Here is a 24,749-nt window from a genome sequence, read left to right as displayed (position 1 = left end):
ATTACAGCAGCCAAATAGATCTGCTATTGCCGAACATTGCTTGGATACTGGTCACCCCATGTTATATAATAACACCGAGATATTGGCATGCATGTCCAGCTATTGGGACAGTGTCATTAGGGAGGCAGTTGAGATTAAATTAGCGAGCAACCTCGTTAACAGGGATGGAGGTTTCTGTTTAAACTCTGTTTGGAATCCGGCTCTCTCCCTTGTCAAAAAACAGAGGAACAGAGTCAATGCTGCCTCACCTGCGAATTCATAGTCTCACTATCGATAGCTCTGACTTTGGTCATCTTTGGTGGCACTAGTGTTCAGTGTGTGTGTGTGTGTGTTATCTTTCCAGCTTCTGTCGGAGAACCGAGGTATTAAATTTGCATGTACGCCGCCTGTCCGTTGCAGTTTGCCTTGAAAATGGCGGGGTGTTCTCCCGCCGAAATATCGGCGGTTGCTGAAAGTGTTACCTGGCTGAATTCCCGGAAGTTATTTGAAAAAATGATTTCTGAGTATCTATGCACCCAAATTGCGTGAAAATGTAATCACATGTCAGTTCTAGTATAATATATTTGTCCAATGAATACCTGTTTATCATCTGCATTTCTTCTTGGTGTAGCAATTTTAATGGCCAGTAGTCTATTTTATTGTTAATTACCGTCCCATAGTAAATACAAAAAGTAATAGTATAATGAAAATTCATTGCACAAGATAGTCCTCTCATGAAGCTGTTAGTCAGGAAAGTTCATTTATTGAAATATTGAGTTTAAAGCTTGAAATTATCTTGCTTACTAAAATATACGTCCGATTTGCACTGGCTATCTTCCTACATCCTACAACGTCTAGTAGCGAACTGTTTTGCGAGATCTCACTAAAATGGTTTAAATCCTGCATTTTTCTGTAGGCCTATACTGATTTTCGTGTGTTCCACTTTAGTGGAACTGCATTATAGTGATACAATTTGAATGAAAGCAGTACAGTGATATCGTTCCCCTCCAGCTCCACACTGAGCATAAACACTTTCATAATTGCGTGGCCCCATAATCAGACTAGAAATGAAGTCCATCCTATTGATTGGATTTCACAATCCTGATCCCACTTTGTTGGAGTAGTATTACAGCGACAAATGCGAATCAAAGCAAGTGATTAGAGGGCTGAACAGATGAGATCTTATAAACAAAAAAAGTAAAATAAAATAAAAATGGAATATTACTTTCTTCAGTGAGAACTGTAGGGGAAATTAAGTATTTACTACTCTTCGAAAATACCCCAGTCTCTCCGACGCCAAGAAATCAGGGCAGCAGAAGAAAAAAACTGATCAGAGAAAAGATTGGTATCGTTAGATAAGGTGTTCGTTCTTCATTGCAATAATGCATATATTCATCGCAAAACGTGTCAGATTCGTTCGGAATATTTTTCCGTATCAGTATAGCGTGTGCCTTAACTAAACTAAGACGTTCCGAAAAGTGTGTGGCTAGTGAAGAAACACCTAATAATATACGGCCCACATAATCGGTTAACTCTTCCTCATGTCAAGAACTAAGAAACTCAGTACCCTTATAGTGACAAAGAAGAAACCCATATCTGCTGCGCCTAGCTGCAACCGTTATTATCGGACGCGGTTTCTTCTGGGGATCTGTCCAGACCAGCGCGCCGGAGTGAAGCGACTGGCGGTGAGCCGTGACGCAAGCACTTGCGAAAACTGACCGCGCGCGGCGCTGCAGTCGATGCGCAGTCTGGAGCGTGCGCAGAACGTCGCTAGCAGTGGAGGTGTTCAGTACGACGGGGCCGTCCGTCGATAACCGTCAAGACGCCGTAGGCTGCTTGCAGGTGAGGCTGGCGGGGTGGCCGGCGCGCGCGTTTTCTGCTTCTTGCAGCACACGTGTTTCGCTCTCGTAACTTTTCGTATTCCGCTCACTTTATTGGCGACTTATCTTTTGAAACTGACGAAGTTTGCTCTTTAACATGCACGTATTCTGTTTGTAACCCCCTTACTTGATACTTAATTCGTTCGACGATTAAATCCATGTAAACAAACAAAATACGTTTTTTTTGTCTGTCAGCACAGTGCATTATTAGTAACTACTTCGGCAGCTAATCACTGCTCGTTATCACATGTAGGATACCAGTGAGTTATAAAAACAGAAAGAAGTTCCCTTGGACTGTATATTTAACAGTGCTGGTCGGCGTGTGTGCTCTCGTAAATAATTAACGAATCGTACTGAAATCGAGCCGTTACGACATTATAGCGTGGCATCTAAATCTATCAACGTTCAAAATAAATTTAACGCTTTTCTTGCACACAGGTAGGTACACAACAAAAAGAATACGATGCGCGTACTTCAAAGTTCGCACAAGAATATTCTGTCATCATGGAAACTATATTTCATTTCTCATCACCCAAATTTCAGGAAAATATTAGATTTTTTGTCGGTGATCAGTAGACAAGGAGACCAGAAGCCAGTAAATTCGATTGTTAGATGCTCGAAATTCGCCGGCGTCCGGGAAGCAATGTTGGTTGCAGTAACCACACGTCAGTCCGAGCGAATCGGGAATCGGTCGTTAGGATTTTCTGTCCATGAATTAAGAGTCAAGTGTCTCCACTTCGGTAATTTTTTCATAAATCCAGTGTGAACTGCATTTGCTGACGAAATCTAATGTACATTAAATAGTATACCTCTTACTCCGTAATCCTGTGAGTCATTACACTATTAGACAAATATCTGTTTACCTTGTCATCCGGCTAGAAGATTTTGTGCTCGTGGGTGGTGGCCAGACAGTTCGTAAACATTTAAAGAAAGTCGTATTTGTATAACAAGAGGAGATGATTATCAACAGCGTTCGGAATATATCAGTATGATTTTTCTTTGTATGATTATTAATTTTATTTTACATGAATTTTGGTGAAAAATATGGTATATTTTTAATAATGCCTGTCCTCGAAACATCGTTCTGTGTATGGTATTTATCGTTGACAATTTTCTTTGAAAAAATGTTTTTGAAAATCTAATACATATTATACAAGCACTTTCCATATATTCAACACCTTTTTTCTGAATCATTGACCACCATGTCGCGAGAGAGAAGAATTTTGTGTCTCCAGTCTTGATTTATTTTTACCAATCCTGCACTTCTGTTGTACTCGTAATGCACTCTGAATTTAAATGTGTTACAACATTTATTTTCGTTTCGATCCTCATAGTTCGTGAGCTGGTTTTCAAAATTTATCACAAGATTATTATTATTATTATTATTATTATATTATTATTATTAGGCAGTGAGAGATAGATCATACTTGTATTTTTTGTTGTTGCTATCGAGTAAACACTGGTTATATTCATAAATATCCGACAGTTATCTTGAAATCTTTATTATAACAGAAGATCTTAAGAAGCAAAATAAAAAATAATGGTCGCTATTTTTTTTCGTTTAGCGAGAACTTTTAGTGTGTACCTAATAACCTATTTTGAATGTTCGTAAGTTATCAAATCCTGTCCGCGTCATTTTGTAACATTCATTGTTGAAATATTTGCCGCCATATGTGACTGCCCCATAGCTGGGGGGTTCTTTTCAGTGAGCAAAAAAAGGTGTGGTATCAGCACGAAAATTTCAGGTTTCAACCTGCTGTTGCACCGCGACTACTACTGAGGTTACTCGCTTGTTGGGATAAAATCACTAAATTTGAAAAACAACGGCGGCTGTGCAGGAGATGAACATGCCAGTCCTCTGTATTCATGTGCTTAGAAGTAGGCAACATAGACGAATCGAACACAAAGTAATAATAAAATCGTGTACATTGGTTATATTATAGAAAGGAATTTGTAGTATTTATAAAATATTCGCACTGCATTTTAATTGTCAGGAGTTCACGTCTGACATGTTCTCTTCGCGCTAATAGGGGCGCTGCAGTGGCACAGAGGAAAACCAAAATCGGCAGATAAATGGCCGAAATGCCTTTACACAGAGCGACCGAAAGCTGTGACATCGTTTTACTAATTGGAAGGGAAGAAACCGAAATGTATATCCATAGAAAGAAATCTTGTCTCATAAAATGGCTGTAAAAAGCTACTTAATCATCACAGCACAGATACTAAATATATCGTCTTTAAACAGGTATGCAATAAAAACTAGCATACTGACCAAAGGAAAAGCTGGGAGTTAAACGTAGCAAGCTCTATCTTCTGTCAGAACACTTTTAAATGCACTGAGGAACCGCAGTGTATACAGTAAGGGAATTTCCCTACGTGTCGTCTCCTACAAAACAGTTCTACCTGTTTACACTGGCTGACAGTCGCGGGGTTGCGGCGGCATCATCATGTCGGGGCCATTAACTCTTCTCGGACTTCACAGGCAGTTAGCGTATAAATTCCTTACGTCTCCATTACTTCGCATATTCAGAGTGATACTGCTGCCTAGATGCACGCACTTATTTCCCTTCTTTTGCTGTATAATCTCTAGTTTTAGTGAATAGTCGGTTATTATTATCGTTCATGATACCGTTCGTTACCATTGGTGTAGCGCTTGGATCCCAAACTTGCTTTAAAGCTTCACTGCAATAAGTCAGACAGCAAGTGAAAAAAAAAAAACAAATTGTGGTATGGTGTGAATGTAATGTTAAACTGTATATAGGTGTCAGGTTGATGGAAGGCCATCTCCATTAAGATCTTGCACTGTAAAACCCTCTATTGTTCAAAGCAACCGCCTGGTTGATAAATGCTTTAGTTTTTTCAAGTAGGGTTCTGTTCTAAGAAACCTGTCCGTTCTATTGTTTCAGTTTTGTCTTTCTTGTTTTGAAGCACACTGACCTCTTAATGAGCTAAATGTAGTTTTAATACTGTCGTGAATCTTCCTGTTTTTATATAGCTGCTCAACATTGAAATTAAACAGACGGAGTAATGAATGATAACTCTCCCATCCTCATTTTTAGTAGTTTATTTACTCTCATTTTCAATTTTCATTACTGGCAACTTGTGTTTGAAAGTGTTATGAATTACTCACCAGTATCGTTATTCAATCCCTATTTCCTTCACGATTCTGAACAAATTACTCCACTTCGTCATATACTTCTGTTTATACTCACAAATGCCGCAAAGGTGCCCCGTATATATCTTAATTACTTCTGTACACTTACCTTATTGGGTATCTTACTTTTCTGAAACTTGTATGACTACTTCCTAGCACAATTTTTATTTCTAATTTTTTGTATGTTATTACTGCAAACAATCTACAAGCGTGGAGGTCCCATTCCTGTCAAATATTGCTATTGCTGTTGAGACTTGAGGTGAGCAAGAAATTACTAAATGTGTATGTTTGCTTGTGACATGCATTCTGGTGATAGAAAAATAGAGGAAGAAGAAACTGGATGTATTACGGACGTGATGTTACAGAAAAACGCTGTATATGTTACAGATAAATGAGCGAAATGAAGATGTTTGGGAATAGTTGATGATTGAAGTCTGTGAAATATATTAAGAGAAAAAAAATTAGTTGTCGACATATTTACTGAGACAATAAAGGTAGCAGTAAGGGGGAAAATTGCACTCGCTGACAAAGGCTGAACGTTGGTGTACAGAAATGAATCGTTGAGGGTGACACTCTTAACGATATTCGTATTTCCTGAAATGTTTCTCCATAACGAGCTAGAAAATTTTCAACGGAAACGAAAACAAAAGGATATGATGTCTAAGCAAAGTAATCGAAGAAGCAAAAAAAAACGTCATGTGTGTTATGCTACCCACCGTGTCTGTGCGTGGCTTGTGTTGCGTCATGATGAGCCAGTCACACAACTGAAGCCACCGCCCATATCCAGTATCTGGAAGAGAAACATACGTAGTAGTTGGCGTATCTTCCCCACAAACCAGAATTGCTGGCCTGGTTAGTTGTCGTCAAATGATTCTGGATTATAGTGCTGCGAAGATTGCAACTTCGGAGAGGCTAGCAAATAGCGAAATTTTACATATTGTGTGCATACAGTATGGCACAAAAAACACATGATTGAACTTTTAGGTGATTTGAGGGTATACAGGATGCGAAATTTAGTACGCAATCTGCCACGTCGAACACCAATAACGGCCCTAATACGGCCGTGCTTCGAGTCGAACTGAGCTGGTATGACGTATAAGGGTATGTGATTCCATCGTGTGTCTACTCTATACCACGGTTCACCATAGTGGCAGCGTGCCATTCTCTCGGTTACCCATGAGCAGGTGATTTTCAGTTAGTGAGCGACCCGGAGAATGTGATGGCCAAGACAACAGTCGTACATCCTCTGTATCGAGGTGGGTCAGGACAGTATAGGCAACATGAGGTCTTGGCTTAGCTTGCTGGAAGATAACACCACGGAGACTTCGAAGATAGAGCACAGTCACCGGCCGTAATCGCCAACAATGTACTGCTCAAGTCACTAGTTCTGGGAACTAGATGTGTTGCGACCGGTACCAAAGCTACTAGCTACTGGTCCGTATGACAATGATAGTTGCAATCTAACGACGACTGTTCTCCTCGGAGCCTCTAAGTACGGGTACGTCCATCGTGATGCTGTAGTATGCAGAACCCGGACTCGTCTGGTGTCATTCTTGTGTCCAGTTTTGTTGTTGCATGCACCACTGTCGACGTATCTCTCCGGAAGACTCAACAATAGTAGCGTGTTGACAGTTCGTGGTGCTAAAGACGTCATCTCTCTGCCACTTTGGATTCTTGTTTTGCCGCAAAAAAGCCCAGGTCCTACGTAACGAGCGAGGTGGCACAGTGGTTAGCACAGTGGACTCGTATTCGGGAGGACGACGGTTCAAACCCGCGTCCTGTCATCCAGATCTAGGTTTTCCGTGATTTCCCTAAATCGCTTCAGGCAAATGCCAGGATGGTTCCTTTGAATGTGCGCGGCCGATTTCCTCCTCTATCCTTGATACCATGTAAGCTTGTGCTCCGTCGCTAATGACAAAGATGTCGACAGGACGTTAAACCCGATCTCCCTCCCTCCAGTTCTACGTGATTTGACTGTACGATCCTGCATGGCCCACCTATGAATGTCTGGCGCTAGGCACATGGCACGGAGCATTGCGCATTTCAATCCATCAGTTCGGCATTCAGATGGCAATCGTGGGATCCCAATTACACAAGCAGCAATATTGTGGAACGATAAACCACAGTGTTAACAGACCACTATAGTGGCAGTGCCGAATTCCGGCATTTTCTACTATTTACACGAGACATAACACGATTTCCCCTCCTGCGGGTTCGGGGGTTAGAATAGGCCCGCGGTATTCCTGCCTGTCGTAAGAGGCTTCTAAAAGGAGTCTCAAATGTTTCGGCCTTATGTGATGGTCCCCTCTCGGGTTTGACCTCCATCTTTCTAAATTATTCCGAAGAGCGAGCCAATTGGGGAAGGGCGCCTTACATGGTGCACTGTATCCGTCGTGCATTGAGACCTTTAGCCGGCTTTTTCGTCGTTGGAATGGTGTCCCGCTCGTTTTCCATCTCTTGGACGAGGATACGTCCCTGGGTGCGATTACCACGCTGCACTCTGCAGTGTTGCTTTTAACTGCGACGACGACCTTGGACATTTTTGCACCTAAGATCCAGCACGGTAGCCAGTCCGTTGTGGTGGGGCCGCCATGTACCCTGTTGGTTGTAGCCCCCTGACAACACAGGGATCGCTCTACTGATGCCTGCGACGTTAACTCCCCACGTATGCCAAGGAGTAGATGCCCATCTCCCTGGGGCATCAGGACTCCCGGCAATGGCCATCCTGCCAGGTGGCTATTGCTGCGGCTGGGTGGCGCCCGTGGGGAGGGCCCTTGGTCGGAGTAGGTGGCATCAGGGCGGATGACCCGCAATGAAGCGTGGTACATCATCTCTCGCTGGCGGCCAGCCACCAGCAGTCTCTAAGCGTTCGAGGGCTCATTTTAAAGCTAACGTTTATGACCCCAAATCGTTCCCATCCCTGGCCACTCCATGGGAGGAACGAAAGGCAATGAATGACAGTGACGTGTATTCGCCCACGTATCTCGTCTGTACCAGAGCTGATGGTGACTCGTTTCTGTCCGTGAAGCCTCAGTTCTTTGTAGAGCATTTAGAGGACAAGTTTGGGGAGGTGGAGGGCTTGTCCAAAATGCGCTCTGGGTCAGTTTTGATAAAAACGGCATCCTCTGCCCAGTCACGCAGGTTACTTGCTTGTGACAAGTTGGGGGATGTTCACGTTACCATCACCCCACATAAGAGTTTAAATATGGTCCAGGGTGTTATTTTCCATAGGGACCTCCTTTTGCAGTCTGATGACGAGCTGCGCGCCAATTTAGAGCGCTGAGGTGTACATTTCGTCCGGCGTGTTCATCGGGGTCCGAGGGACAATCAGGTAGCTACCGGTGGCTTCATCTTGGCCTTCGAAGGTGATACCTTACCAGAGAAGGTCAAGGTGATGGTCTACCGGTGTGACGTCAAACCCTATATCCCTCCCCCGATGCGGTGCTTTAAGTGCTGGAAGTTCGGTCACATGTCCTCTCGCTGTACTTCTAGCCTCACATGTCGAGATTGTGGACGCCCATCTCATCCCGATACTCCATGTGCTCCGCCTCCCGTCTGTGTCAACTGTGGAGAGCCTCATTCCCCTTGCTCGCCGGACTGCAGTATCTTACAGAAAGAACGTAAAATCATGGAATATAAGACCCTGGACCGACTGACTTACACTGAGGCTAAGCGGAAATTTGAACGGCTACATCCCGTGCGCATGACGTCATCTTATGCCTCCACTGTCACTCCTGCTCCAGCTCCTTCAGCTGCAAGATATACAGTCAGCTCTGAGTCAGAGGGCCTCACCTGCCCCCTTGTCGATGGGGGCCCCCTTCTCTCACTGTTGCTCCCACACCATCTACCTCGGGAGCAGCACCCACTAAACCACCGGGGACACCAGTCCCCACTTCTAAGCCGGAGAAGCGTAAGTCTTCTTCGGCTTCTCCGGCTTCTCTCGCTCGGAAGGGATCCCTTGGGTCACTCCCTTCCCAGGTTCCTACCAGCGGCACAGCAGACACCAACCAGTGGCTGAAGAAGCCACAGGTCGCTGGTCGACGGGCTTCGCGATCCTCCTCGGTCCCAGAGACTGACTCCAATAAGCCCTCTCAACAACGGCAACCAAAGGAACAGCGAGAGAAAACGACTTTGAAGACCCGTAAGTCCAAGACACCTGCAGTGGCACCTACTCCACCGCTACCTAAAAGCTCTGCGTCTGAGGATGAGGTGGAGATCCTTGCGTCCGCTGAGGACCTCGATCTCGCCGATCCCTCAAACGCAATGGATAGCACTTGCACGGGTGCTCCATCAGAGGCAGCATGTGACCCAGCGGCGTAATCTGCCTTCCCAGTCCCGTCACGCCTTTCTCCGCAATGGACAATACCATCCTCCAGTGGAACTGCAGCGGTTTCTTCCACCATCTAGCTGAGCTCCGCCAACTTATCAGCCTTCACCCTTTCTTCTGCATTGCTCTTCAGGAAACTTGGTTTCCAGCAATGCGAACCCCCGCCCTCCGTGGCTATCGGGGTTATTATAAGAACCGGGCAGCATATGAAAGGGTGTCTGGTGGCATCTGCCTCTATGTCCTTCACACTCTGCACAGCGAGTCTGTCCCTCTCCAAACACCTTTAGAGGCTGTCGCTGTTCGGGTGTGGACGCCACAGGCTGTTACCGTCTGCAGCCTTTACCTTCCACCGGATGGTGATGTCTCGCAGCATGTCCTGGCTGTGCTGATAGCCCAATTGCCGCCACCTTTCTTGCTGTTGGGCGACTTCAACGCCCATAACCCTCTGTGGGGTGGGTCAGTGGCAACAGGTCGAGGCGCCACCGTTGAGCATTTATTGTCGCAGCTCGATCTCTCGATTTTAAATGATGGTGCCTTCACACACTTCAGTGTGGCGCATGGCACATACTCCGCCATTGACCTTTCAATCTGTAGCCATAGCCTCTTACCGTCTGTCCAATGGAGTGTGCATGACGACCTGTGTGGTAGTGGCCACTTTCCGATCTTTCTGTCACTACCACGGCGTCACTCTTTTGGGCGCCCTAGCAGATGGGCTCTGAATAAGGCTGACTGGGACTTGTTCTCCTCCACTGCCGCTATTGAGCCTCTCTCTAATGATGACATTGATGCGGTAGTTCAATCGGTCACCACCGGCATCGTTACTGCCGCCGAATCTGCCATTCCCCGTTCCTCTGGGTCCCCACGGCGGCGGACTGTGCCTTGGTGGTCGCCTGAGATCGCTGCAGCGATTAAAGATCGCCGGCGGGCGCTACAGCGTCACAAGCGACATCCCTGCATTGAACACCTCATCACCTTCAAACGGCTGCGTGCGCGGGCCCGCCGCCTTATCCGCCAAAGCAAGCAGGAGTGCTGGGAGCGGTATGTGTCCACCATTGGCCTCCATGTCTCTCCATCGCAGGTCTGGGCCAAGATCCGACGCCTCTATGGCTATCGGACCCCTGTCAGCGTCCCTGCGCTCTCACCGAATGGAGCAGTTTGTACAGACTCCGGCGAAATTGCCAACAGCTTGGCAGAGCATTTTGCACTTAGTTCCGCTTCTTCCAATTACCCACTGGCCTTCCGCTCCATTAAAGAGCGGATGGAACGTCGGGGCCTTTCGTTTCGCACCCACCACCCAGAATCTTACAATGCTCCATTCAGTGAGTGGGAATTTCGCAGTGCCCTAGCCGTTTGCCCTGATACCGCTCCTGGGCCAGATGGCATCCACTGTCAGATGCTGAAACACCTTTCAGTGGACTGCCAGCGGCGCCTCCTCGATCTTTACAACCGTCTTTGGGTCGAGGGGGAGTTTCCGTCGCAATGGTGGGAAAGCATTGTCATCCCCGTTTTGAAACCTGGAAAGAACCCTCTGGAGGTGGACAGCTACCGTCCCATTAGCCTCACCAACGTTCTTTGCAAGTTGCTTGAACGGATGGTGAGCCGGCGCTTGAAATGGGTACTGGAGTCTCGGGGCCTTCTGGCTCCGTCTCAGGGTGGGTTCCGTAAAGGCCACTCCGCCACCGACAATCTGGTGAGCCTGGAGTCGGCCATCCGTACTGCCTTTGCCCGCCGTCAGCACCTAGTCGCTGTCTTTTTCGACATGCGAAAGGCGTACGATACGACATGGCGTCATCACATCCTTTCTACGCTTCATGGATGGGGTCTTCGGGGTCCTCTGCCGATTTTTACCCGCAATTTTCTGTCGTATCGTACCTTCCGCGTGCAAGTCGCGGCCTCTTATAGTTCCTCCCACGTCCAGGAGAACGGTGTGCCACAGGGTTCTGTTTTAAGTGTCTGCCTGTTTCTAATAGCCATTCACGGGCGCGCTGCGGCCGTGGGAAATTCTGTCTCCGCTTCCCTGTATGCTGACGACTTCTGCCTTTACTACAGCTCTACTGGCATTGCAGCTGTTGAACGTCAGCTACAGGGCGCTATCCGCAAGGCGCAGTCTTGGGCTGTAGCTCATGGGTTCCAGTTTTCGGCAGCCAAGACCTGCGTTATGCATTTCTGCCGGCGACGTACTGTCCACCCGGAGCCGCAGCTTTCTCTTAACGGCGAACTTCTTTCAGTGGTGGAATCACACAGGTTTTTGGGGGTGGTTTTCGATGCCCGGTTGACTTGGCTGCCTCATATCCGGCAGCTCAAACAGGCGTGTTGGCGGCGTCTCAATGCTCTGCGATGTTTGAGCCACACCCGCTGGGGCGCCGACCGATCTACCCTGTTCCGGTTCTACCAGGCGTTAATCTAGTCTCGTCTGGATTATGGGAGCCTGGCTTATGGCTCAGCTTCCCCATCTGCGTTGCGGGTGCTGGACCCAATCCTCCATAGCGGGATACGCCTGCCACTGGTGCTTTCCGCACCAGCCCTGTGGACAGCATACTAGTGGAGGCAGGTGTCCCTCCACTGCGGTTACGACGCCAACAATTACTGGCTGCTTATGCTGCCCATGTTTTTAGCAAGGGACTGATGACCTTGCTGTTTGGTCCCTTAAACCTCAACCAACCAACCAACCAACCAACCATGTTTTTAGCTTGCCTGGGCATCCAAATTACCGTGTCCTGTTCTCGCAGTCAGTCGTCCATCTGCCAGACCGTCGGCCCCGATCGGGTTGTCCGATCGCCGTACGCGTCAAGGAGCTTCTCTCCGGGCTTGGGTTTTTCCCTGTTCCACGTCCTTTCCGGGCACCTCTGCGTACACCCCCGTGGTGTGTTCCTCGCCCTTGCCTTCCGTTCGACTTGGCACAGCGCTCGAAGGACTCAGTCCCTCCAGAGGCCTTCCGCCGCCGATTTTATTCCATCCTGGCCACGTATCAGGGCTCTGGAATTGTTTACACTGACGGTTCGATGGTTGCTGGTCGTGTCGGGTATGCGATAACTCTAGGGGACCATTCCGAACAACGTTCCTTGCCGGATGGCTGCAGCGTTTACACTGCTGAGCTGGTCGCCATCTTTCGTGCCCTAGAGTATATCCGCTCCTGCTCAGGTGAGTCCTTCGTTATCTGTAGCGATTCCCTGAGCGGTTTACGAGCTCTCGACCAGTGTTTTCCTCGTTCTCGTCTGGTGATGGCTATCCATGAGTCCCTGCATACTCTTGCGCGTTGCGGCCGCTCTGTGGTCTTTGTGTGAACCCCCGGTCACGTCGGTATCCCGGGCAATGAACATGTTGACCGCCTTGCCAAACAGGCCACCAGTGAACCCACCCTGGACATTGGCCTCCCGGAGACTGATTTGCGGGCAGTCTTCCGCCGCGAAGTTCTCTCGCTTTGGGACACTGAATGGCGCAATCTGCCCACGCCAAAACAAACTCCGTTCTCTCAAGGCGACGACGCGTGTGTGTCAGTTATCCATGCGAGCCACTCGCAGAGATTCAGTTGTTCTTTGTCGGCTCCGCATTGGCCACACCCGACTGTCTCACAGTTATTTATTGCGTCGTGAGGACCCGCCTCTCTGTCGCTGTGGGGCGGTTTTGACGGTGGTGCACATTTTATTAACTTGTCCGCTTTTAACTGTGCTCAAGCAGACATTTGCGCTGCCTGATACGCTCCCTGCCCTTTTACTAGATGACTCTGCCATGGTGGACTTAGTTTTGCGTTTTATTCGGGCAGGGGGTTTTTATAGTTTAATCTGAGTGTTTATGTTTTTTAGTGTTGATTCTGGCTTTTAGCCTCTGATTTTAAACTGAGTTTTTAATGTGTTCTTGGTGATTGGCTTTTCCTCTTTTTTTTCTCTATGGTCGGCCAACCACCGTCACACTCTGTGTGTTTTAATTTGTTTTGTCTGATCTCTGTCGGAGTCTTTCTCGTCCTGTGTCGTCTGACGTCTTTCCTGCTGTTCGTTTTTTATTCTCTTTGGGCGGTTCTAATTTTTTGGAAAAAGGGACCGATGACCATCGCAGTCTGGTCCCTTTAATCCCACAAACCAACCAACCATAACACGATTTTCTGACTAATAACCAACGTTCAGATGAGATATCTGAATCAGAAACCCGTTGCGTAATCTTTCCTTTTATACAGAATGTACAGGAACGCACAAGTGTATATGTAATATACGCTGTTTAAAAAAGTGCGGCATGTTCCTACAGGAGGAAGCATTGGTTAATACTATAAAAAAGTACAAATAACTTTCTGGGGTGGGAAACTGCGTCTCAGAAACATGGTGAATAACAATAAAAAAAACGCTGGGTGACCATTCAAATGCCGGCCGGAGTGGCCGAGCGGTTCTAGGCGCTTCAGACTGAAACCGCGCCACCGCTACGGTCGCAGGTTCGAATCCTGCCTCGGGCATGGATTTGTGTGATGTCCTTAGGTTAGTTAGGATTAAGTAGTTCTAAGTCAGGGGGAGTGATGACCTCAGCAGTTAAGTCCCATAGTGCTCAGAGCCATTTGAACCATTCAAATTATAAAATTATAACAAAAAGATGAAGCGTTTTTGAAAGTGTATGAAGGTGCTGTATTCGTAACTACCTGTTTCACGTCAGTATAGAAGCATCTTCAAGTTTATAATGGTTATAGTTTCATAATGCAGATTGACTATTTCGGAGTCTCGCCATTCTGGAAGTTATCCACGTTAAGAGTCAAAGCACTTCCGTAGGCTGTCATAATAAAAATCAGTGCACCCAAAAGATGTTTATCACAAAGCATGACAACTGAATGAACCAGGCCAGATAATCTGCCGTAGGATATATTATTTCACAATGTTAACTGGAATACTCTCTTTCAAATTCTGAAGGTGGCAGGGGTAAAATACAGGGAGCGAAGCGCTATTTACAATTTGTACAGAAACCATATGGCAGTTAGAAGAGTCGAGGGACACGAAAGGGAAGCAGTGGTTCGGAAGGGAGTGAGACAGGGTTGTAGTCTCTCCCTGATGTTTTTCAATCTGTATATTGAGCAAGCAGTAAAGGAAACAAAAGAAAAATTCGGAGTAGGTATTAAAATTCATGGAGAAGAAGTAAAAACTTTGAGGTTCGCCGATGACATAATTCTGTCAGAGACAGCAAAGGACTTGGAAGATCAGTTGAATGGAATGGACAGTGTCTTGAAAGGAGGGTATAAGATGAACATCAACAAAAGCAAAACGAGGATAATGGAATGTAGTCAAATTAAATCGGGTGATGCTGAGGGAATTAGATTAGGAAATGAGACAATTAAAGTAGTAAAGGAATTTTGCTATTTGGGGAGTAAAATAACTGACGATGGTCGAAGTAGAGAGGATATAAAAAGTAGACTGGCAATGGCAAGGAAATCGTTTCTGAAGAAGAGAAATTTGTTAACGTCGAGTATAGATTTAAGTGTCAGGAAGTCGTTTCTGAAAGTATTTGTATGGAGTGTAGCCATGTATGGAAGTGAAACATGGACGATAACTAGTTTGGACAAGAAGAGAATAGAAGCTTTCGAAATGTGGTGCTACAGAAGAATGCTGAAGATATGGTGGGTAGATCACGTAACTAATGAGGAGGTATTGAATAGAATTGGGGAGAAGAGAAGTTTGTGGCACAACTTGACTAGAAGAAGGGATCGGTTGGTAGGACATGTTTTGAAGCATCAAGGGATCACAAATTTAGCATTAGAGGGCAGCGTGGAGGGTAAAAATCGTAGAGGGAGACCAAGAGATCAATACACTAAGCAGATTCAGAAGGATGTAGGTTGCAGTAGGTACTGGGAGATGAATCTTGCACAGGAGAGAGCAGCATGGAGAGCTGCATCAAACCAGTCTCAGGACTGAAGACCACAACAACAACAGGATATATTACAGTATTCGGTAGACATCAGCTGTATATATAAGCTTAAAATCCGCCGTATCGCCAACAGGCCGATGTGGTGTAAGCAGCCCGTGGAATCCAGCAGTACACTCCAATGTTTGTATACAGCTAGTGTCTACGAAATCCTGTAATATATTTTACGTTGTGATATCCCGCCAGGCTCATTCAGCTGTCGTGCTTTGTACATTTTGACAAGCGACTTTTGGGTTTACTCAATGTTATAAGGACAACCCACCAGTGTGCTTTGACTTTTAACGTGGATAACTTCCAGAATGCCGAGACTCCGTAATTGTCGATCTGCATTATGAAAATATATCCATTATAAACCTGAAGATGCGTCTATGCTGGCGTTAATCCGGTAGTTGCGAATAAAGCACCTTCATACAACTATTTGGCTTAGGGGAAAAAAAACTTCATCATTCTTGAGTTCTCAATTGTTATAATTTTTATGATGATTTCAATGGTAATTGAGTGTTTTTATTGTTGTAAGAAAAGTTACTACAGTTATATATCCGAAACCAGTACCCACTTAGATACAGGCTGATTTAGTTGTGATAAGAAGTATTTACAAATGAGCCAGGATTAAGAAGAGATGGCATAAACAGTTACCATGATACACACGTGTTGGGAGGTACAAATCTTCGAGCAAACATGGAGATGAGACATCACGATCGCTTCAGTTCTGGGAGACAAACTCACAGGACTATACACTTCATCAAACTGATGAACAAGTGCTGTGTGTCACCAATCTCTGCGCGAAGAATTACTGGCGCTATTGGAGAAAGTTACTCTTGCAGAAAGCGACTGTGGTTTACACGCGACCGGTCGCCAGCTCATTTTTTACGGATCGCGTGAAAATAACCTCACTGCAATGTTTGATGAGCGATGGTTTGATCGAGGTGGTCCGATAGCATGGCTAGCCGTTCAAGCGGACCTGAATCCAAAGGATTTCTGGCTTTTCGGACATTTAAAGGCATTGATGTATGCCCGATCCACTACCCACTACAGGAGCGATTGGCCAATGCAACGCAGTCCTAATGGAGCCAGGCGTAGTTGAAAGAGAGCGTGATTCCCTACGAAGAATGGCTGAAGAACGTGTCAGGCTGCGTGGTTACCACATACTGCGCTGCCTATACTGTCTACTTCTCTGTATGGGAATGAGAAGACAGACTTGCCAGCATCTCAACAGATTCTGGTTTCCGGACCTTTGGTTATAGGAACTTCTAGTTTTGACTAATACAAGCTTCTGTATGAATACGAGACACTTTTCGTAAATACCGTGTATACTCCGCGACCATTGTTCATAGCATGGCGGATGGTACTTCGAACCAGTATTAGCGATTTTCTGTTGCAAATCTTTCAAGTATTGAAAATACTTGAAAGATTTGACTGTCTTTGTGCTCCTGTACGCACCGTAATCTCATTCCTTATTCACCTGATCCCTAAGCGAGATATACGACGGCGGGAGCAGAAACAGCCCGCTATCTGCCTCGAATACCGGAGTTCTAAAATTTCTCAGTAGTATTCATAAGAACAACGTCGCCTTTTCTCCATAGATTTCCATTTGTTTCCCGATCATTTGTTACGCTTTTTTTATGGGCCACAATAACTTCCTACGATTGTAGCACGCGTCTCTGAATTCATTCGCCGCTTGCTGTCATGCCTACCTGATACGAACATCAAACTCTGCAACAATACTCCAGAAATTCCTTTAAAAGTGCGCTGCTCTTTTCCAGAACCCCTCGAACAAACCAAAATATTTCATTCGTTTCCCTGCTACTGATTTTTATATGTTCGTATCGTTTCATATCGCTGCTTAATATTGGCTGTAAATATTTGAAGCTCGTGAAGTATTCCATTATGTACGCCCGTAATCTAGTAATCGGATACTGTAGGATTCTTTGTTTTTGTTATAGGCATTGTCTCCATTTATTCACATTTGAGAGAGCTGTCATTCGTTACACTAAATCGAAATTTGGCTCAAGTATTTCTGTATTTAATATGGTCGTCCAATGACGCTACTATAAACACAGCATTATCAAATGGTTCTTTTTCTTTTGGTTTATTTGGCCTTTGAGTGTGTACTCAATTTAGCCATCGGCAACACATAGTGACAATGTACACATAATTGAATAAACAAATACAGAAATGCATATTTACAAGAACAAAAAGCTTAACAGTTGCAGTTTTGTACATAATGTTTTAAAAATTGAATTGAATTGGAAAATAATTAAGTGTCTTGGCTTAGAATTCACACCAATTTTGAAATATCTTCATCAGCAAGACATATTTATAATTTACGTACACCATTAAAACCTACAGATTGTAACGCGTACTCTTGATGAAGTTAACTATCACTTTATATAGACGAACGTCTTTAGTACACAAAAGAGAAGAAGCTGATTGAGGAAGATGGTAGCCCATACTCAGCAATGTCTTCAGAAAGACCAACCGTTCATGGTCAAATTTGGGGCACATAAATAAGATGTGGTTGACATCAGCTTCCGACTCAGGATCACACTCACATGCTGGTGAACTGTAAACGTTGATCCGATGTAGATGTTGTGGGAAAGAGGCATGATTGAAGCGGAGTCTTATGATGGTAGAAATCGTGGATCGGTCCAGATGTGTCATCATGAACACGGCTGTGAAGGAATCCGAGGTTGTAGCACTGTGTAATAACCGCCTTTTGTCTGTTGAGAAACATTCCACATTTCCTGCCATTGTTGTCTTGCGTGATCCTTGACTTCACGTAAGTAGTCTGTATAAGGAAGGTGCAGATCCAGGACGGTGCCTAAGGTTGCCGCTTGTTTGGCTAATGCATCAACTTCATCATTATAGAGGATACCAGAGTGGGAAGGTACCCACAACAAATGGATCGTCCGGCCCGTGCGTGTGCTGCGAATATATTCAGATATCACATCCAAGATATAACTGTTGGTTGTTTTGTTCCATCGACTGTACTGAATGTTTTTAAGAACGCATTGCGAGTCAGATACTATCAATATGATGGGGAAGGAAGTGCTAGAGACAAACTTAAGTGCTTCCAAAACTGCCACTGTCTCCGCCGTAAAAATAGAAGTGCTCGTAGGCAGTTTGAAGGTTTTGCGGATCTGGATCTGAGGGCAGAAAAATGCGCATCCTGTACACTCTTCTTGCGGAATTTTGGAAGCATCGGTATATACACAGAGAAAACCCGGCCATTGTGCTTGAACGAGACGATTGAAGCTAACGTTGACATTAGTACTGTCCAGCCAGGTCGTACTTAAATAATGGACTGGGATCTGGGAGCAGAGCGTTTGAAGATCATATTCAAAAACAGGTAGATGCGCTGAACGCCGTATAGAATGTATGACAGGTGAGCAAGTGTCAACGCTGGCACAAACGGCTGGCAATTTATTCCTTCTGTGGGATGCAATCCACAGTCGATAAATGCAGTCTCTACTTTGATAGACGGAACTGTCCATAATGGCCATGCCTTGAATGTAGAATTTGTCTGATAACATTTGGCGCCTAATGCTCAAGGGCATCTCTCCTGCTTCTATTAAAAGGGCGTTGGTGAGCGTCGATCGCATGGCTCCAAGACAGGTACGAATGGCTCTATATTGAAGAGTATCTAATTTGGAGAGATGAATCTTTGACGCACTGTGGTAGAATTGACAGCCATAGTCTAATCGAGATCGAATTATCCCTCGGTACATGGTGAGTAAAACACTCCGGTGCGCTCCCCACCAGACACGAGTGAGTGATCTGATTACATTTAAACCTTCTTCACACTTGGTAACGGTGGATCTGACGTGGGGCGCCCAGCTTAACCGAGAGTCAAAAATCATACCCAGAAATCGAACGTGAGATTTTATTTGGAAGATGTGCTTGCCACAGGCAATGTGATCTTCAGTGCAAGCTGTCGTCGACTTGGAGAAGGGAACGACTGCTGATTTCTAAGCCGAGATCTCCAGCCCATTGATAGAGAGCCACTCATCGATGTGTGCGATGGTTGTGGTTAATGCCGTTTTGGCCTGAAGATATGAAGCAGCAGTAGAATAAACACATATATCACCAGCATACTGTAGGATTTTTGTGGGGGGAGTAAGTATGCGTTCTAGGTCGTGCGTATATAGAGTATACAGGAGAGGACTTAAAATTGCACCTTGCGGCAAGCCCTGGGAGACATAAAAAGGTCCGATCATGGTACCTTTGAAACGGACGTAGATCGTTCTTTGAGTAATCAGGGTACTGATACCGTAGATCATCCGTGAAGGAATTCCGAATCCTGCCAGCTTGTCCAAGAGTATCGGTATTTGTACGTGATCATATGCACCCTTAACATCAAGAAAAGCTGCCACTACTGTCTCTTTCGTTTGAAAGGCTGACGTCATATCCATATTAAGCAAAAACAGGTTATCCATGGTCCCTTTGCCTTTTCTGAAGCCGTATTGACTCCGAGGCAACAAATTACTTTTTTCAAGCCACTATTCTAGTCTCCTTTTTACCATTCGTTCCAGTGTTTTTGCAACACACGACGACAAGGCAATAGGTCTATAATTAGTACCGACATTTGGATCTTTACCACTTTTGAGAATTGGAATTATTACTTGCGTCTTCCATGTTGATATGAGGTCTTTCTTCATCCAGTACTGATTAAAAATGTTCAAGGGAAAGTCTTTCGCTTCTATAGGAAGGTGTGCAAGCATAGAGTAGTGTATACGATCAATGCCAGGGAAACTGTCGCTCGATACTTTAATAGCATCGTTGAGTTCTTCTTTAGAGAAAGGACGAAGGAGAACATGGTCTTCTTCAGCAGGGAACCGATGGTTTAAAAATGGCACCGTGGGAGGAGCGATTGTATCTATGAATTCCTCTAACCAGGCCGTGGTAGCAGGAGGGGAGGAAGACAGTCTTCTTGTTCTAAAAGCTTTTATTTTATGCCAGATGTTGCCATACTGGTTTCATTATTTAGGGACAGGCAAAATTATTTCCAACTGTCCTCCTTGGTTTTCTTCAGGAATTTGTTAACTCGCGCATTCACTTTTTGCACAGCCAAGAAGTTGTCCAATGAAGGATTCTGATGATAGGTTTTCAAGGCGAGTCGTCGCTTCGCAACTTCCCGAGAGCATTCAGAATTCCACCATGGAGGAGAACGGTGCTTCATTACTGTAAACTCTTTTTTCTTAGGGATGCTGATGCCAGCTGCGACGTTCACAGCATTGAGTAAAACTGGGTATGCATCTTCGTCCCGTAAGTCACGTCTCGTATTTGCGAGTGCCCGCCGAACCGTTTCCTTATAAGAGGCCCAATTGGCTTCCTTGATTTTCCACGTACTATTAGAGTAACAGATGTGCATAGTATCGACGTTGATGTTAATGTGAAACTCTATTGGGAGATGATCGGCTCCCATTGAATCCTTTTTAACGCACCAATTAGATATTTCAGTAAAGCAAGGGGTGCAAAGAGTTACATCAACTGCGGAGGGTCTACGGAGAGGTGAAGTTATCATAGTAGGAGAGCCATCGTTGAGTATCACTAGGTTATTATCTTAGATAACGCTTATCAAGGTCCTGCCGTTCCTGTCTGTCACGTCTCCTCCCCACGCTACATGGTGGGCATTCACGTCTCCAGCTACGATAAAGGGAGGACGAAGCTGACTTATTGTCTCCAGTCATCTTCCACGATACTGTGGTGGGGAGCGTTATACAACGAGACAACTGTAAAGGTTTTGTGGGCAGTTCGTATCAAATGGTTCAAATGGCTCTGAGCACTATGGGACTTAACGTCTGAGGTCATCAGTCCCCTAGAACTTAGAACTACTTAAACCTAACTAACCTAAGGACATCACACACATCCATGCCCGAGACAGGATTCGAACCTGCGACGTAGCGGTCTTGCGGTTCCATACTATAGCGCCTAGAACCGCTCGGCCACTCCGGTCGGCAACAGCATTGCCATCGAACGGTCTGTACCCTTTAACACTGCTAGATCAAAAGCATCCGGACACTCCTATATAATGTGGAATTGAGCACTAGATGTCACGAAGGTGGACCCATCAGTATAAAAGTGGGCGGGGACTGTTGTATTCTCAGTATAGAAGCAGTAAAAGCAGACTTCGTCACCCAGGAGAGCTTGCTGACTTAGAACGACAACTAGTCATTGGATGAAACTTCCTGGCAGATTAAAACTGTGTGCCGGACCGATACTCGAACTCGGGACCTTTTCCTTTCACGGGCAAGTGCTCTATCATCTGAGCTACCCAAGCACGACTCACGCCCCGTCCTCACAGCTTTACTTCTGCCAGTACCTCGTCTTCTACCTTCCAAACTTTACAGAAGCTATCCTGCGAAACTTGCAGAACTAGCACTCCTGAAAGAAAGGATATTGCGGAGACATGGCTTAGGCACAGCCTGGGGGACGTTTCCAGAGACGAGGTACTGGCAGAAGTAAATCTGTGAGGACGGGGCGTGAGTCGTGCTTGGGTAGCTCAGATGGTAGAGCACTTGCCCGCGAAAGGCAAAGGTCCCGAGTTCGAGTCTCGGTCCGGCCCACAGTTGTTAACTACCAGGAAGTTTCATATCAGCGCACTATCCTCTGCAGAGTGAAAGTCTGGTTCTAGTCATTGGATGTCACCTGAGTAATAGACCCCTCAGGCGCACTGCAAGCCTTCTAAAGCTGCCCAAGTCGACTGATAGTGACGTGATTGTGAAGTGGAAATGTGAAGGATTGAGCACAGCTAAACAAAGGCCAGTAGACCTCATGTACTAACGGACAAGGACCGTTGAGATTACGTACGGTGCTTGTAAAAAATCGAATGAAAACAGGGGAAGGAATCACTCAAGTTCCAAAGTGCTACCAGCAGTCAAATTAGCACAGTAACTGTGTGTAGGGAGTTACAAAGAATAGTGTGCAGTGGTCGAGCAGCTCCTTATAAGCCACATATTTCCGTGGGCGCTGCCAAGGGACGCTTGAGATGGTGTAAATAGCAACGCCACTGGACGGTGGATAGTCACGAATGATCTGAAGTGGTGATTTACGCTGTATTCTGTGGCAGTCCGATGGAGGGGTTTGGCGAGTTCCTGGAGAATGTTACCCGACGAGCTTAGTGTCGAAAGTGAAGTACGAAGGAGGGAGTGTTACAATTTGGTGGTATTTTTCGTGTTTGGTGTGCAGTCCTCTTATTGCGCTTAAGGAAATGCTGTGGAAGGACATGAACAGATTATGTAGCATTGTGTTCTGCATTCTGTAGAGGAACAGATCAGAGACGATGATTGGACGTATCAACACGACAGTGCACCCTGTCATAAAGCATCATCTAATGTCATACTAGTGACACAAAGTTGTATCGTGGTTATACACTTCATAAACAGACCAGAATGAGTTATAAGATAATCTTTAAATAAGAAATTGATCTTAAACCTGGTCGCAGTTTCAACTTCAGTCTCAGTATGACTACAAGTATTCAGAATAATACTGTATGTTTTTAAAGAAGGTGATTTTTTTCACGAGATTTGTTTACATATTTTGTAACGGAAATGTGGTCACAATAAGTAAGGAATACCGCCGATGGTTTCGTAATTGCATATTGCTCGTTTCAAGCATGCTGACCCACGTTTTCAATAAACTACGTGTGTGTGGTGTACGGTACCCAGCGCTTAGAGCTTACTCCGAAACAGGCACATGAATTCCACTACATATCGGTGTTCCACACACAGATTTGTAGTAAAATAGATTGATGTACTGATACGCAAATAAGATCACCCAATGTTGTGAACTAAAATGTAGTAAATTAAATTAAAAAATTATAAATACATACTAACATTAATATTTATTATTATTATTATTATTATTCACAGATTAACAATACAAAAAAATCTCAGGGTCTATTTTACTGGACACAGACACAACTTAGTAACTGAGCAAATTGTGAGCGGGGGAGGGGAGTGGGGGGGCGCATATGCGGCTGATCGAATGTTGGGGCGATGTATCGAATGATTTCGTTGACGGCTTTGAGATGACACCATATATGGAAGCTGATGTTGCACTAGAGAACTGGACTGTAAGAATGCCCATCCGATATGGAATGCTAAACGAGGATGTCACAAAGTGACGAAAGACATTGAAATGAAAACAGGCATCCGACTTAAGCTGGAAACTGCGCCAGCAAGGCAAATTTAGAACACTTTATGCCAAATATCATGCGAACCACTTTTCTCAGGAATCCCTGGGTCCTCTTCTCACTGATCGGATCGAAAGTTGTCCTAATTGACGCCTGCCCTAGCGGGTCCTCTTTACTCGACCGTATTTACTTCCCTCACTTTGCCCTTGAGGGTGCTGAAATTTCCATCGTATCGTCTTTGCAGTTGGTGGGGCCCATATTAGAATTTCACCGAGTGAACTATCGATACTTCGTAACCACCTCTCCCAGTCTTCGTACAGGGTGACAAAATTTCCGACTATGCGAGTCGGAAAGCCCCTCGGCGCTAGCTGGCATGTGGTATGGGAAGTTCTGCATCTACATCTGCTTCCATAATCCGCAAGTCCTCCTATGGTGCGAGGCGGAATACCACTAACAGTCATTTCCTTTCCTGTTCTACTCGCAAACAGAGCCCCAATTCCTCGTATCTTCGTGGTCCTACAGGAGAAGTATGATGGTGGCAGTAGAATCGTTCTGCAGTCGTCTTCAAATGCCGGTTCTCTAAATTATCTCACAAGGGAACCTCCCCATCGCACCCCCCTCAGATTTAGTTTTAAGTTGGCACAGTGGATAGGCCTTGAAAAACTGAACACAGATCAATCGAGAAAACAGGAAGAAGTTTTGTGGAACTATGAAAAAAATAAGCCAAATATACAAACTGAGTAATCCATGCACAAGATAGGCAACATCAAGGAGAACGTGAGCTCAGGAGCGCCGTGGTCCCGTGGTTAGCGTGAGTAGCTGCGGGACGAGAGGTCCTTGGTTCAGGTCTTACCTCAACTGAAAATTTTACTTTCTTTATTTTCGCAAAGTTATGATCTGTCAGTTCGTTCAATGACGTCCCTGTTCACTGTAATAAGTTTTCTGTCTGTGTTTTGCGACCGCACCGCAAAACGTGCGATTAGTAGACGAAAGGACGTGCCTCTCCAATGGGAACCGAAAACATTTGATCGCAAGGTCATAGGTCAACCGATTCCTCCACAGGAAAATACGTCTGATATATTCTATACGACACTGGTGACGGCATGTGCGTCACATGACAGGAATATGTTGTCGACCCACCTAACTTGTACACTTAGCGAATGGGTAAAAAGATTCTTCTACCTATCCCGATTTAGGTTTTCTTGTGGATGTGATAATCACTCCCAAAAAAGTGATGAAAACATAAGAGTTTGTCACATAAACTGAAAATAAAAAATTAAACTTTTCACTCGAGGGAAGACTTGAACATGGGACCTCTCGTTCCGTAGCTGCTCACGCTAACCACGGGACCACGGCGCTCCTAAACTCCCATTGTCCTTGATG

At 45.3% G+C, this 24,749-nt stretch overlaps 1 protein-coding gene across 4 annotated transcripts in view; it reads left to right on the top strand.

Moving 5' to 3' along the window:
• The first annotated feature begins 1,747 nt into the window (after positions 1-1,747).
• Positions 1,748-24,749, top strand: part of LOC126259893 (uncharacterized) — a 526,255-nt gene continuing 503,253 nt past the window's right edge. For 2 of the 4 annotated variants that reach the window (XM_049956973.1, XM_049956970.1), the window contains exon 1: positions 1,748-1,821. The gene's annotated coding sequence lies outside the window, so the exon portion shown is untranslated. The remainder of the gene's footprint in view (positions 1,822-24,749) is intronic. The other 2 variants (XM_049956971.1, XM_049956972.1) reach the window with 2 other exon arrangements.

Source organism: Schistocerca nitens, chromosome 5 (genome assembly GCF_023898315.1).
Source record: "Schistocerca nitens isolate TAMUIC-IGC-003100 chromosome 5, iqSchNite1.1, whole genome shotgun sequence".
NCBI lineage: Eukaryota > Metazoa > Arthropoda > Insecta > Orthoptera > Acrididae > Schistocerca > Schistocerca nitens.
The sequence above is the reverse complement of the archived record's forward strand: the minus strand, read 5'-3'. Positions and strand labels throughout refer to the sequence as shown.